This window comes from Scardinius erythrophthalmus, assembly GCF_964197995.2.
Source record: "Scardinius erythrophthalmus genome assembly, chromosome: 4".
NCBI classification, from domain to species: Eukaryota; Metazoa; Chordata; class Actinopteri; order Cypriniformes; family Leuciscidae; genus Scardinius; species Scardinius erythrophthalmus.
The window spans coordinates 53,922,180-53,934,462 of NC_138224.1; positions in this window are offsets into that span (position 1 = coordinate 53,922,180).

A 12,283-nucleotide genomic window follows, 5' to 3' on the forward strand; every position below is an offset into this window, starting at 1 on the left:
ATCTTGCTGAAAGGTTTGGTGTTTCTCAGTCCATTGTAAGCAAGGTGATTTCGCGTTGGCTTGACATCATGGAGGAGAAGTGTTTCAGAGAGCAGTTTCCAAACACAACATGTAGAGCACAATATATCAAAATATCGCAAATGTATATATCGCAATATGCATATTTTTTTAGCTTTAATAAGCTTTAATTAGTTTATATAATTCATACAGTGAAAAACTAAGCAGTGTTTTACTTTTACATTTGATTATTCAGTTTCTGTTGTTAAATAGACCTAATGTAGGATAACCTGAACCCTGTGGTTTACACTGATGTTAAAATAACATGTCTTATATACAGTAAAACACTGATGTTCACTTTCACAAGTTGAAGGGATGTTTTCTTGTTACAAAAAGAATGTGAAACACATATGTAGGTTATATAATTTTAAATCTAATTTAAGTTAATTTTATATACTTTAAGCATTATCGTATCGCATATCGAATATCGCATTGTTTAATGAGTTATCGCATATCACATTTTTCTTCAATATCGTGCACTTAATAACCTCGTCCAGGCGATGAATAATGGCAGACAGAGGCTTCACCATTACCGATCTCCTCTATGAAAGGAAGGGGAAACTTGTCCTCCTTGTGAATCTTGTAAAACAGATGTTACCTGTTATGAATAGTTATTTTTATAAACCTTTACAGTGTGAGCAGATGTTACCTGTTATTAATAGTTATTTTTATAAACCTTTACAATGACCAGATGTTCCCTGTTATAATTAGTTATTTTTATAAACCTTTACAATGACCAGATGTTACCTGTTATGAATAGTTATTTTTATAAACCTTTACAGTGTGAGCAGATGTTACCTGTTATAATTAGTTGTTTTTATAAACCTTTACAATGACCAGATGTTCCCTGTTGTTACGTACTGCTCCGAGACACGAAGGTTGAGGATCCAAATGCAGTTTATTTAAAGTGTTATTCAGAATCGTAATCAAAATCCAGGCAAAGGTCATACACAGGCAGGCAATCCAACAAACAGACAAATCCAGAGCGTGAGGCAGAAACAGGAAAACCAGGACACGGGCAGAGATCAAGAACCAGGAATAACAATGACAACAAGGAAATGCTCAGAGATGCAGTGCAACACATACAAGACTTCGCGGTGAGTGAATGAATGAACATGGTATAAATAGACAGGCTAACAGGAGGATGAGACAGGTGAATGCAATCAGTGAATGAGGTACAGGTGAATGTGATCAGTGATGAGTTCGGGCAGTGAGTTATGGGAAATGTAGTTTGTGAGTGATTAGGAGAGTCTAGTGTGGAGTGCCCTCTGGTGGCTCTCAAGGGCACTCCAGCTGGTGATCGTTACATAGCCCCCCCTCTAAGGAGCGGATTCCAGACGCTCCTAAGATTGTCCAGGAGGGAGGTGGAGCGGAGGCGGACCCGGGGGTGGGATGGAGGGCCAGGCCCGTGGAGCGGCAGAGGACCTGGAGACTGCAGCAGGATGGAAGGCCAGGGCGGATCAGGCTGTGCAGGCGACCAGGGCGGATCAGGCTGTGGAGCAGGCTGTGCAGGCGACCAGGGTGGAGCAGGCTGTGCAGGCGACCAGGGGGGAGACAACCCTTCAGGCAGCCAGGGAGGAGACGAACCTTCGGGCGACCAGGGCGGAGTCAACAGTCCGTCGGACGACCAAGGCAGAGACAACAGTCCGTCGGGCGACCAGAGCGGAGACTTTCCCTCGGGCGGCCACGGCGGTGAAGACCCCTCGGGCGGCCACGGCGGTGAAGACCCCTCGGGCGGCCACGGCGGTGAAGACCCCTCGGGCGGCCACGGCGGTGAAGACCCCTCGGGCGGCCACGGCGGTGAAGACCCCTCGGGCGGCCACGGCGGTGAAGACCCCTCGGGCGGCCACGGCGGTGAAACTGGAACAGACACCAACGGCTCAGGAACTGGAACTGGCACCAACGGCTCAGGCACTGGAACTGGTACCACCGGAACTGGCACTGGAACCACCGACTCAGGTTCAGGAACAGACACAGACACAGACACTGGCTCCGGCTCAGGAACTGGAACAGACACAGACACTGGCTCCGGCTCAGGAACTGGAACAGACACCGGCTCAGGGAAAGGCATGTCGGCGGCCATCTCTGCTGAGGGTAACTCTGCTGAGGACACTGGCTCGGCGGAGACCATCTTGTCCCGAGACACTTGCTCGGTGGTGGCGACCATCTTGTCCGGAGACACTGGTTCGGCGGAGACCATTTTGTCCTGAGACACTTGTTCAGCGGCGGTGGCCATCTTGTCCGAAGACACAGGCGTGTAGTCGGCCATCTTGTCCGAAGACACAGGCGTGTAGTCGGCCATCTTGTCCGAAGACACAGGCGTGGAGTCGGCCATCTTGTCCGAAGACACAGGCGTGGAGTCGGCCATCTTGTCCGAAGACACAGGCGTGGAGTCGGCCATCTTGTCCGAAGACACAGGCGTGGAGTCGGCCATCTTGTCCGAAGACACAGGCGTGGAGTCGGCCATCTTGTCCGAAGACACAGGCGTGGAGTCGGCCATCTTGTCCGAAGACACAGGCGTGGAGTCGGCCATCTTGTCCGAAGACACAGGCGAGGAGAGAAGAGGAACAGATTCAGGCTCAGTAGGACGAGACTCCTGACGGCCAGACGTTACGTGAACAGTCTCTGGATCGGCAGAAGTGACGTGAACAGTCTCTGGATCGGCAGAAGTGACGTGAACAGTCTCTGGATCGGCAGAAGTGACGTGAACAGTCTCTGGATCGGCAGAAGTAACGTGAACAGTCTCTGGATCGGCAGACGTGACCAGCAGCAGCGAGGGCTTTGAGCTGGGTAGGACCAGCGATGAAGAGGGCTCTGAACTGGACGGAACCAGCGGCGAAGAGGGCTTTGAGCTGGGCAGGACCAGCGGCGAAGAGGGCTTTGAGCTGGGCAGGACCAGCGGCGAAGAGGGCTTTGAGCTGGGCAGGACCAGCGGCGAAGAGGGCTCTGAACTGGACGGAACCAGCGGTGAAGGCTCTGTGCTGGACGGGACCAGCGGTGAAGGCTCCGTGCTGGACGGGACCAGCGGTGAAAAGGGCTCTGGATCGGTGGGCATGTCGCTTGCTGTCTCAGGGGCGGCGGGCACGACGCATACTGCCTTGGCTTCGGCAGATCTGGCGTGAAGTGCGGGCTCGGCTGGACTGACGTGAAGCTCTGGCTCGGCAGGACTGACATGCAGAAGCTCAGACTCGGCAGGGCTGACGTGCAGAAGCTCAGACTCGGCAGGGTTGACATGCAGAAGCTCAGGCTCGGCAGGGTTGACGTGAAGCTCTGGCTTAAGTATTATTGTGAGCTTGCAGGGCTCCACATCCGTAAAGCCCACAGTAAATGATGAGCTGCTCAGCAAAAGGGCAAGGTCTATATATTGTACTAGAGTCCAGTGAGGGGTATTGTCAGGCATGAGGTAATTAAGAATGTCATTAAGTCCATGGTGAAAAATGTCCTTTAAGACAGCATCATTAAAGTTAACCCCATGGCTAAGCTCACAAAATTCCTTGACAAAATCCTCAATTGGACAGTTACCTTGGTGGAGGTTGAAGAGACAAACTGCTGGATCCATGTTGGCGAAGTCTTCTGTTACGTACTGCTCCGAGACACGAAGGTTGAGGATCCAAATGCAGTTTATTTAAAGTGTTATTCAGAATCGTAATCAAAATCCAGGCAAAGGTCATACACAGGCAGGCAATCCAACAAACAGACAAATCCAGAGCGTGAGGCAGAAACAGGAAAACCAGGACACGGGCAGAGATCAAGAACCAGGAATAACAATGACAACAAGGAAATGCTCAGAGATGCAGTGCAACACATACAAGACTTCGCGGTGAGTGAATGAATGAACATGGTATAAATAGACAGGCTAACAGGAGGATGAGACAGGTGAATGCAATCTTTTGCGCATGCGTCGCGACTGAGTGCGTTGTTGTGTTTGGAGCTCCGTCGAATTAATTCAGAAACCTTGTTTTTCTTCTTTACACTCTTTTACAAACGAACTTTTTCATTTTTATAGCGTGTGAACATATCTGGAATATTATTCTCCTTAAAAAACAATCGGATTGCTCTGATATCGCTACATATATCCAACCTTTCGAACTTCCGCTACTAGCCTTAGCCCGCTAGCATTACACGCGTGGTCGCGCCTATCGATCGACTTATTTACACCCGTATCACTGAAAGCTATAATTCGCCATTATAGCACATCTGCTATAATGGCGAATATAACGGATGTGTGTCTAACGTTACCTTTGAGTGCAGGTGAGGACACCTTCGAGCTGCATTCTGTGCAGTTAGAGCTGGAATCCGTGGAGAAGCAGATCCGCGACCTACTAGAGAGGCAGGCCGAGCTACGAGATCGACGATTCGCGCTTGAAACTTCACGCGCCGATGCTCACAAGTCAGTGGTTAGTAACCTTTTGACTCCGACCTCGTCTACTCCATGTGTTTCTCTGCCCAGGATGCGATCATCCCTGGTTTCATTCACTCCGGCACCGACACAACAACACGGACCCTGGGTGATGCCACAGCGGAAGACGCGGGCCAGGACCAGAGCTAGGACCTCTCCGCCCCTCCCGGCCTTCGAGATCTCCACCCGGAACCGCTTCTCCCCTCTACGCGAGACGGAACGCGACGCTGTGATCATCGGCAGTTCCATCGTCCGGCATGTCCACGCTACCATAGGTAAAGGTAAGGTGCGCACTCACTGCTTTCCTGGTGCTCGTGTTCTCGATGTCGCTGCACAGGTTCCCGGGATTCTGAACGGTGACGAGCGCGTCGGAGCTGTCGTGCTGCACGCGGGAACGAACGACATCAGGCTACGGCAGTCGGAGGTTCTGAAGAAGGATTACAGGAGCCTGATCGAGACGGTACGCAGCACATCGCCTGAAACAACGATCATCGTGTCTGGACCGCTTCCCACTTACCGACTAGGACACGAAAGGTTCAGTAGATTATTTGCTCTAAATGAATGGTTAATGTCATGGTGTAATGAACAGAGACTGCTCTTTGTAAATAATTGGAATCTTTTCTGGGAGCGACCTAGGCTCTTCCGTGCTGATGGCCTTCACCCCAGCAGAATTGGAGCGGCTCTTCTGTCGGACAACATCTCCAAGACGCTACACACCATATGACTAGTAAGTCAAAGTCCAAATCACACTCTTTGCTGTCCAAACTTAATTGATATAAGTACCAATGTAGAACATTATATTGAAACTGTGTCTATTCCTCGTTTAGTGAGATCAGATAATAAATCTACTGCAGGATCTAGGAAAAATCTAATTGTGATTAAACCAGAAAATCTCAATATTAGTGAACAAAAACAATTTATAAAGCTAGGTCTTTTAAACATTAGATCGCTTACACCTAAGGCGGTTATTGTAAATGAAATGGTCACAGATAATAGTTTCGATGTACTCTGCCTTACTGAAACCTGGCTTAAACCAAATGATTATTTCGGTCTTAATGAGTCTACTCCTCCTGGATACTGTTACAAGCATGAGCCCCGTCTGATTGGTCGTGGCGGTGGTGTTGCTATAATCTATAAAGATATTCTTACTGTTACTCAGAAAACAGGTCACAGGTTTAATTCGTTTGAAGTTCTTGTACTAAATGTTACTCTCTTAGATGTAAGAAAGAAATCCCTATTATCTTTAGCCTTGGCTACTGTATATAGACCGCCAGGGCCTTACGCTGATTTCCTAAAAGAGTTTGCAGACTTTCTCTCAGATCTTTTGGTCAATGTCGATAAAGCATTAATTGTTGGAGATTTTAACATACACGTAGATAATTCAAATGATGCGTTAGGGGCTGCGTTTACAGATTTATTAAACTCATTTGGGGTCAAGCAAAATGTAACTGGTCCCACTCATCGTCTTAATCATACGCTAGATTTAATTATATCATATGGAACCGATCCAACTGATATAGATATTGTACCGCAAAGTGATGAAGTCACTGACCATTACATGGTCACTTGCATACTACGTACCGCTGAAATTTGTCATGTTGCGCCACGTTATCGACCAGGCAGAACAATCCTTCCAACAACTATAGATAATTTCTCAAATAGCTTACCTGATCTATCTCAGCTGCTCAGTGAACCCAAACAAACAGATGAACTAGAGGAAATGACTAGCACTATGAGCACCATTTTCTCTAGTACATTAGACATCGTTGCACCAATTAGACTAAAAAAGGTTAGAGAGAAAACTAAAGCACCATGGTACAACAGTGCTACGCATGTTCTAAAGAGAGAAACTCGTAATTTAGAGCGTAAATGGAAACAAACTAATTTAGAGGTCTTTAGAATCGCGTGGAAAGACAGTATGTCACGTTATAAAAAGGCCCTAAAAGCAGCCAGGGCTGAGCATCTCCGCAAACTAATAGAAACTAACCAAAATAATCCTAGGTTCTTATTTAACACCGTCGCTAGACTAACAAATAAACAGACGTTACCGGAGCAAAATATTCCGTTACAGTGTAGTAGTAATGATTTTATGAATTTCTTCACTGAGAAAATAGAAAGCATCAGAAACACAATTGTAAATGTGCAATCTTTAATGGTGTCTTATGATTCAGCCTCAATTATCACCCCGCCAGAACAATTACAGCGCTTTGCAACTATAGGACAGGAAGAGCTAAATAAACTTATCATTGCATCCAAACCAACAACGTGTTTATTAGATCCTATACCAACTAAACTATTGAAACAAGTGTTACCTGTAGTGGAAGAGCCTCTTCTCAATATTATTAACTCGTCTTTATCCTTAGGTCATGTTCCAAGAATATTCAAGTTGGCAGTTATAAAACCTTTAATTAAGAAACCACAATTAGATCATAATAACCTAGCAAATTACAGACCCATTTCAAATCTTCCATTTATGTCTAAAATTCTAGAAAAAGTGGTGTCCGCTCAACTGTGCTCTCTCTTGCAAGAAAATGATATCTATGAAAAATTTCAGTCAGGATTCAGACCGCATCATAGCACAGAAACTGCGCTCGTTAAAATTACAAATGATTTACTTCTAGCTTCTGACCAAGGCTGTATCTCAATACTAGTTTTACTCGATCTTAGTGCTGCGTTCGACACTATAGATCACAAAATACTCTTAGACCGACTACAAAACTGCACTGGTGTTCAGGGACAGGCATTAAACTGGTTTAGATCGTACTTATCGGACCGTTACCATTTTGTCTGCGTAAATGGGGAAAAATCGAAGATAACGTCAGTAAACTATGGTGTACCGCAAGGATCTGTGTTAGGCCCTCTGCTATTCTCAATATATATGCTACCACTTGGTAATATTATAAGAAAACATGGAATTAATTTCCACTGTTATGCTGATGACACTCAATTATATATTTCATCACGACCAGATGATGATAACAATAAATTATCTAAATTAACAGAGTGTGTTAAAGATATAAAATACTGGATGACGTGTAATTTTCTGCTATTAAATTCAGATAAAACGGAGGTATTACTTATTAGTCCAAAAAACTGCACACAAAACCTCTTACAATACAACTTTAATTTAGAAGGATGTCCTGTTACTTTATCCTCTACAGTAAAAGACCTGGGTGTTATATTAGACCGCAACTTGTCTTTTGAAAATCATATTTCATATGTTACAAGAACAGCCTTTTTCCACCTTAGAAACATTGCTAAGCTACGTAATATGCTATCTGTTTCTGATGCAGAAAAGTTAGTTCATGCATTCATGACCTCGAGACTAGATTACTGTAATGCTTTATTAGCAGGTTGTCCTGCATCCTCAATAAACAAGCTACAGTTAGTCCAAAATGCCGCCGCTAGAGTTCTTACTAGATCAAGAAAATACGATCATATAACACCAATTCTGTCGTCTCTACATTGGTTACCTATAAAGTTCCGTATCAATTACAAAGTATTACTACTGACCTATAAAGCCCTAAATGGTTTAGCTCCCGTGTATTTAACGGAACTTCTATCGCCCTATAATCCATCACGCTCTTTAAGATCACTAAATTCGAGGCTTCTGGTCATTCCTAGGATATCTAAGTCCACTAAAGGAGGGAGGGCGTTTTCACACTTAGCTCCTAAACTCTGGAATGGCCTTCCTGATATTGTTCGAGGCTCAGACTCGCTGTCCCAGTTTAAAACTAGATTAAAGACGCATCTCTTTAGCCAAGCATTCACATAATACTTACCTTTTATACTACAGTTGAATCAGATTGAATGCATTGATATTGCGAACAGCAGCTACGCTAATGATTTCCCATATGCTTTTCTGTTGTTATCTCGGGACGCTAGTCCCGAGGTAAATACAGATCGTCAGCTCCAGTTTGTATCCAGCCTCTCATGGAAACTACAGATTCTCCAACACCCGTGCAGAGACGACTCGGCGCCTGTGAAGAGACGACTCGACGCTGGCGATATGTTTATGCCCTAAATCAATACATGATTAACTAACTGTATTTCTCTATGTATATTTCTGAAATGCACTTTCTGTAAAGCTGCTTTGAAACAATATGTATTGTGAAAAGCGCTATACAAATAAATTTGAATTGAATTTGAATTGAATTGAATCAGTGAATGAGGTACAGGTGAATGTGATCAGTGATGAGTGATGAGTCCGGGCAGTGAGTTATGGGAAATGTAGTTTGTGAGTGATTAGGAGAGTCTAGTGTGGAGTGCCCTCTGGTGGCTCTCAAGGGCACTCCAGCTGGTGATCGTTACACCTGTTATGAAGTTTTTTTTATAAACCTTTACAATGTGACCAGATTTTACCTGTCAGTCATTTATTATAAAACAATATAATGTGAGCTCTGTAGATTCCCCTTAAAACTTAAATGAATTAAGTCTTCTAGTTAGAAGGAATAAGTCACATCAAGTTTGCAAATGAATACCATCTTGGTTTATTACTTATGAAATATAAATAGTGAAATGTATCTACATGAAAGTCAGTAGAAGGTGTCTCTAGCTTCCTGAAAACATCAAACACTTCTTACAACTGATTTTATACAACTTATTTAATCATTCATATTTAACCAATTAATCTCCTATCCTTAACCCTAAATATTCTCATTCCTTATTATTTACAAATATTTTTTTATTGCTGATCCGTCAACTCCTTCTGACAGGACGTAGTTAAATATTTCCATAGGTTACCGTTACCTCTGGCCACGTTAACAATGACTATGGATGAGACTGTGTGAGACGAACTGATAGTCGTACGAAGTTTTCTCCGTGCTCCCAATTTAAAACATTTACGGTATTGACGTTATTTGTCATTTTGATAAAGTTTTGGCTAACTATAAACAATCTTCTAACTACTGAAATAGCTACCGGATGTGCCGTGTCAGTTTAGCGGAAGTCGGATGACAAAATGCGGAAGCGCGAAGTATTAAAAGTGGATAGCGCTTTTAACAATGTAGATTGTCTCAAAGCAGCTTTACAGAGATAAACGTATAATTTAAGGTAACAGAGATTGTTTCGGCTTTACAGCAGAGTTAAGTTATTTCCATCTAAAGTTAGTTTTAATTGATTTGCTTCCGTCGCAATGATCATTTGTTATTAAATTAGGGGCCGCTAAGACGACACCATTCCCTCTACACAGACTTTGTACAAATAGAGTCTATAGGCCTACTATACTGTTGTAGACATTAAATAATCTCATTTAGTATCATATTTGTTAAAATATTATAATGTTGTTTTTTCAATCTATGTTGAATATGAAAAGTGAACAGCACGAGTAAGATAGGATGCATTATATCGAGAGATGTATATGGAGTGGGTCAGACATGATTTTGACCACTTCATTAAGTTTTGTTTAGTAGAAAACCTTTTTTTTAAGTGAATTTCGTTTTCTATAAATTGTATCTTAATTTTAATCATTTTTTCATCACCCAATTGTCTGGATTCAATAAGTAAGAGAAGCAAACAGACACTAATCATAGAGGCGCCCGTGAGGTCACTTGCATTGCACGTCAGCTGGAGCGCATCTCATCCTCCTAACTTAAGAAACTCAGCGTATGCCTCACACAGACATGATAAATACATCAAATACACAAAGCTTGAAATGTCTTCAAACGAAATAATTCAAAACGAAAAGAAAAAGGCTACTCTCTGATTATGTCTTTATGTGCATTTCTCTCTATGTGCGTTCACTACAAATATGGCGATCGTCAACTTCATCTTTGCAGTCGACACTGTCAGAAAACACTAGTTTATTGATAAAAATCATATGAAGACAAGGCATATATTAAGTTATTTTAGCTGTTATGAGAAAAATAAATCTAACGAAACCTAAAATCTAAATCTAATAAATAAAAAATAAAGAATATTAACGCCAATTCAACATGCCAGAATAAAACTTGATTTTTGAACAATGCGTAACGCCACTCGGCCTGGTGTGCCAAAACACTACATTTTAAACTTCAATGTTTAATTTAAAACAATCTCAAAACGCGTTGTGACATTTTTTTTAAAGCAGTAGCCTAGCCTATATACATTAAGGGCATTGAAACTAGGATCTGAACTAAAACGCGTTCCGCGTAATCTCTCAAAAATTATGCCACACTACTCCATGTAATTTTTTTTTTTTTAAGGACTGCTTTTGAAATCACTATAAATTACTGTGCAATTGTATCGCTCACGAGAGCTCTTCGTTTATCTAATTCCTCTAATATAGTAAAAATATTCAGCGTCATTGCTCCTAATATTGTCTCTATTTTTAACTTTTGATTCTATTTTTTCAACTGTAAAATTGATTCTATCTTTGGTTCTATTCTGTTGTAGCCTAATAGGCCTATTTATATATATGAAAAATATGCCTATTATTTAACCCACTTACATTTTAAAATACGGCAATTGCTGCTGTTTTGCACAATGTCCCTTTGCGCCACCTGGCGGTCATTTCGGGAACGACTTTGAAATGCGGCTGGTTTATTTTCGCCGCGGCGGTAATAGGCATTCTGGTTGTCCACCATCTGTATTTCTGCTGGACAGGTAATCTTTCTTTTTGTATTTTGCATTTTTTATCAAACTTCACTTTATAGTAATTGTCTCCATCATTACTTCAACCAGTGATGGTGACATAAAATCTTCTTTTTTATCTCTCTTTAGTATGTCATCACTGGATCTGGATGTCATCAGTGAAGATGAATATGTGCCCCCAGATTGTGGGGCACATAAACCATTTGAGGTCAACATCCATTCCAGGGGTACAGCTGCAATTGTGGAATGGGTGAGTCTGAACTTTGCGTGATTGTATTGATAACATGTTTTGAACAATTTAAAATGTTTTAGATGTGTAATATAGGTTAAATCTATTTTTTAATTGTCTTTCTTTTTCAGATATGTCGTAACGGTCACACTGTTTGGAAATGGTCTTCACAGCCCAATTTTAAATATGCAATGCTTGCTGGGGACTTTATGTTGGCGTGTAACATACTGCTGTCTGGCAACAACTATGCAAAGATTTTCTTTCTCTTTAAATTTATGAATATGAGGATGGTGGAGAAGTCATCTTTTTTCTGAATACAAGACTCCTACTGTGTGGACACCATAAAGGAATTCTGGAAGGAGAAGAGAGCTGAAATCATTGCCCAGCTACAGTCCAAAGGGCCTATTGTGGCCTTAGGTAAATTCACATACACACACAAATAAACAGGATATCTACTAAAAGAGAGTACAGAATATTTCACAAGATGGTCGTTGATCTATCATGCAATTACAAGAGGCAAGGTGTGAATGATGGCTAAACCGCGTAGAAGGAGATCTTCAGATTGCTTTGTATGTGTGTGACCCTATTGACTCAAAGGATGGCAGTGTGGGTCAACGACGATCAGCACCACTCTCAAGGTGACAACCCCACTAGAGGTGAAATACCTGTGACTAAACATCACTTGGTAAAATGGAACCAGACACTTTGATGTATAAATGTTTGTGTTGTTTGTTTTACAAAATCTTCAATTAGTAAAAGATATCGGCCTTATACAGAGCTAATCTCATCTACGGTTGCCCAGTGCTTTTATGCAGTTACATACAGTATGTATAAAATGAGTATGTCATTGTTGAACAGTATATTAAGCTCTTTTGCTTTCCCTTATAAAAGGTGATGCTCGGATGGACAGTCCTGGATTCTGTGCACAGTATTGCACATATTCAACAATGGAAAATGAAACTAAACATATAATCAGCATGGTCAACATCGACAAGAGGGAGACACTGAGGAACTCTGTTGTCATGGAG